Here is a 4,405-nt window from a genome sequence, read left to right as displayed (position 1 = left end):
ATAGAAAATTATAGCCAACCACTTATTGCATACATAATTGTTACGGCTGGTGCCTTATGTGTTGGTGGAGGAGTGAGAGCTCTTCCACAATGTAATATCTATCCAAATGAGCAGGACAGCAGGGAGTGGCCATCACCAAGGATGCTGATTGGGTCTCCCCAAGGTGTGGCCCTACATAAGGACTGCCTACCCCAGAAGCTGGTGGAGAGCAGTAGTGGTTGTGTGACTCTTCCTTGCTTGCTGTCCACCAAGAGTGTATCTGGCTGTGGGAAGTGTGTGTGTGTATTCAGTGTTCCTGGTTTAACCAGCGTTTTGAGTTTGAACTGCACCTGGAATTATTGTTTGTATTTTGTAAAGAAGCTGTAGGGGTGAGCTGCCATTTCATTTCCTGTTTTCTAGTGTTTTTGTGTATAGGCTTAATATAGGAATTTATTTATTATTTTGGCCTTGGTTCACCCTGACGTTTATGCTTCTGTTTTTGTGTTTAATTGTTGGGCAATAAATGACCTTTGCCTTATTCAATTCTCTGTTTCTTTTAAATGTGTTTGTTCCTACCCTAGACTAGGGACGTAACAATAATCCATAATACATTATTGAATTGAGTGTGCATGTGCCACCGTGCATGTTGCCTGTTACAGCCACTTGTTTTAAGTTGATTTTCTTCAGTTACTTCCTTATTTTGACTTGCTAACCTACACTTTTTAAGAGTTTTTGTTAAGCAATTTCCCCCTAGGATTAATAAAGGAATTCTGATTCTGATCCACATAATAGAGCCAAAACAAAACCTCCACTTGTAAACCTTTTTGGAGTTACAGTATGTAGGTAGTTTTAATGCTGATGTTACTAATGGATGGAACAAAGTTTGCAGTTTTTAACAGAATCCACCCAGATTGTGTCTCGAGAGAAGCTTCAGTCCAAGAAGCTAAGAATCTCAAAGCTGCTGCTATGACCTTAATGTTTAGTCTGAACATTAAGCTCAATACATGTGGACAAATTAGTTTAGTTGAAAAAAAACAAAAAAAAACTGTTACACATTCATAAATACGGTTTGAAACAATGATTGCTTTATTTTAGAGTTTTTATAACAATGGAGTTAAGGGTGTGCGGTATGACGATATTAGATCATTAAGGATTTGAACATGTCGTTTGAATCGTCACATTCTATACTTATAGTTCTATGCGAGTGCAGATATGTGTAAGCCCCACGGCGCACCCGACCAATCAATCAGAGCAAACTACTCGCAGTGCACACTGGATCTCCTGCCACACAGTCGCAGTCTGGTTGTAATGCAGGAAGTCATGGCAGAAAGAGAAAGCGATACAGACTCGTTCGTCCCGAAAAAAAACTCCACCTCCATAGTGTGGACTTGGTTTGGCTTTAACTCGGATGACAAGGCGCAAACCAGAGTTATTTGCAAAGTTTGCAAAGACTGTTCGAACGTCGGACAGCAACACGACAAACCTTTTTAATAACTTGAGGAGGCAGCACCCAAAGCAATATGCCGATAGCCAAACCAAACACTCACAGAAATGATTCATGGCAGAGTTAATTTTTATGCATTTACATCTATTTGATTTTATTTAAAAACTCATATTCTTAAAATGTATGCATTAAAAATCATTTAATCAATTCTAAAATGTATTAAATGTAATTAGTTAATACCTACTGATATTATTTAAATAATCAAAGTTATAACAAACAAGATTCTTTTATTTAATATTTATGTGATTGATTTTCGTAGAAGTTATGTGAAGTGAAATGGAGAAACCGGAAATTACGTATTTCACGTCCGCTGAATGATCGCGCTCAGGCACTTGTGAGTTGCCCTTGCAGTTGTCCGTGTGCAGGTAAGTAATCCTAGACTTCCTATGTCTAGTTACTCCTAAATATGTCCTAATCGTGCAGTTTATCTCACATTAATATTATATAATGTATTTATTTATATATGCGTAGTTCGTGATTCTTGTAAGTAGCTTAATCTTGGTCACGTCGCGTGTACCGGCGCCCACTAGCATCGTAGCTAACAAGTTTAGCTATTTTTGGCTAGCTTGATAAGACAGCTTGATACTGAACCACATCCACGTACTAGGGCATTAACGACTTCAGAGGTCCACTTATTTATCGAAATACGGTAGTTTAAGTCGAGTCGACTAGACGGGTGATGACGCCTCTTTTACTTCTAGTTAATTAATCGGACGTCCAAATCCGTCATATATTAATGCATGCTCACAAGTAAGCAGCTTTTGCAGGTTGTTCTCTAAGTTAATATATAATATAGTGGCTCATTTCCATTTTCTAGGTTTTAACTTATTAAAAAAGTCGTTCTAAAACAGTTTAGCTCGAAAGTATACAGCAGGTACATCATACGTCTTCAGGTACAATTGATATGCTCCGTGCAGACGCATATGATAGACATTCGTAGCGCCCAATAAACGGCTTTGGACAATCGTAAAACACACCTCTCTTACGAGAAAATGAATTGATTTTCTCCAGACTAAATATAACTTGTGATATTTAGTATGGCGATAGCCAGACTAGCTAAATATGGCTTTTCTGGGTGATTCTTCAACTATGGGCAAATTTGGCGTCTGTAGTTTTTGGAAAATAACAACAAATATTCTATTTTTAATTATTTTACATGTAATGTATCAGTGCAATGTCTAGTGTCACTTTAGTGGTTGCTTTAATATTCAATATATAGTTTTTCAACATATTTAAAATATGACTTCTAACCCTAAACGTGATGTAAATGACAAAATTTCATGTTCATTAAAAATCTCAAAATCTCTTGCTTTAGCTTCGACATTAAATGTACACACAATACAACAAGTGAAAATATTTTTTATTAATTGAGAGCATATTCAAAAGAAATATAAGCCGTTTGGAAATGATGTCTGGAAAGTTTAATTTTTTTTGGATTTTTTTTCTTGAAACTTTAGCTTAATTATATCTTGTTCTTTTGGGTCTACTATACAATTAACATTCGCGAGCTCAGTCATAAATATAAATCGCATTGCTTGTGTTTTCTAAACTAGTTTTGTTGATACATAAGCCTCTTTTCCTGATGCGCGCTTCCCTGCTCGTTAAACGTTGCTGGTCATGCTGCGTTTTGCGTTTCATTTTACTGTTTTTTTTTGGTGGCTGACATAATTCATATTTGTTTGAGTAAACATGGAAGCATTAAATTGCATCAATGCTCTAGATATTTTCTCTAATGGTTGTCATTTGTAGGAAAAAATTGTGTAGATCAGTGATGTAAGGATTTTTCACATAGTAAACTGAGCTATGTAACTGCAATTAATTAATGTAAAGAACTGAAGAAGAATTGAGTCAAGAATCTAGACTCCAATATGATGGTTAGCTAGTATTAGCTAGGTGACTACCCTATAGAGTACTTTATTTAAATACTGGCTTGAATTTCAGAAGTGAATGTTAGATGCCGTTTTTCTTCTCACTTCTTTTTCTTTTCTTTTTTCAGATACCTAACTCTTGGGGTATTTGTCTCATTCTCCTCATGTCCTGTGTTCTCACCTCCATGTGACAACATAGTTTGTAAGTATAAGTGAAAAGTTGTACACATCAAAATGTAGCACAGTTTAAATGAAGTTCATATTAATTTACAGTTCATGTGTAGTTAAAATTGTTTGCAATATCAATTGGAAACATTTAGAGTAAGTATAGTTAAAAGCACAAATTATTGATTTATGATACAAAAAACTCATTAAGCCTACAATTTCTTATCTTTGACAAGGTTGGTTGTGTGGGGTTTTAAGTTATTCTTGGACATTATGCACTTTGAAAAGGAGCTGGCTTTTTGAGTGTCCTTTTTGTAACATGAAAGCTGTTAAACCTTAACAACAAACTCAGCTGAAAGGCATCTGATTTTACAAATAACCTAATTGATTTGTTGTCCTTTGTCTTCATTCACAGGTGCTGTGTGAATGTGGCCTTGCAAATTGTGTGACCGTTCGTTATCTACCAGGTATGAGTTAATAAAACATTTTAGGTTGAGACATTTCCACCATAGCTTGACAGGTCGATATCCCTGTGTATATCTAGACTGTCCTTGCACATTCATAAGCTGGAAGCAACTTTTGACACACACATATCGAACACACCGCAAGTTTGATACAGCAGGTGCTCAGTCCACTACGTTCTCATGAACGCATATATACTGTGCCTTAAATCTCTTCAAATAGAACGTTTCTGAAATACCTTGATTAACTTTGTTACCATGGTTTCCGTACACCTGTGCCAGTTTCAAAACCAGGAAGGTGGGACAGTTTCAATGTTCCTGCTAACAATGTGAACAACAGTAAAGAAAAGCAATTGCTGGGTTTCAGGTTCTAGAATTTGATGATGTCACAGGACCCAGTGGGGGGGGGGGGGGGGGGAGCCAGTTTT

General features: G+C 36.5%; 1 long non-coding RNA gene across 1 annotated transcript; it reads left to right on the top strand.

The window, feature by feature from the left end:
• The first annotated feature begins 1,795 nt into the window (after positions 1-1,795).
• Positions 1,796-4,141, top strand: LOC114475862 (uncharacterized). Its single transcript, XR_003675512.1, has 4 exons — positions 1,796-1,848; positions 3,480-3,553; positions 3,932-3,983; positions 4,061-4,141. It is a non-coding gene; the product is annotated as an uncharacterized LOC114475862 (long non-coding RNA).
• Positions 4,142-4,405: the final 264 nt, after the last annotated feature.

This window comes from Gouania willdenowi, chromosome 14, assembly GCF_900634775.1.
Source record: "Gouania willdenowi chromosome 14, fGouWil2.1, whole genome shotgun sequence".
Lineage (NCBI taxonomy): Eukaryota > Metazoa > Chordata > Actinopteri > Blenniiformes > Gobiesocidae > Gouania > Gouania willdenowi.
This window is presented reverse-complemented; position numbering and strand designations above follow the sequence as displayed.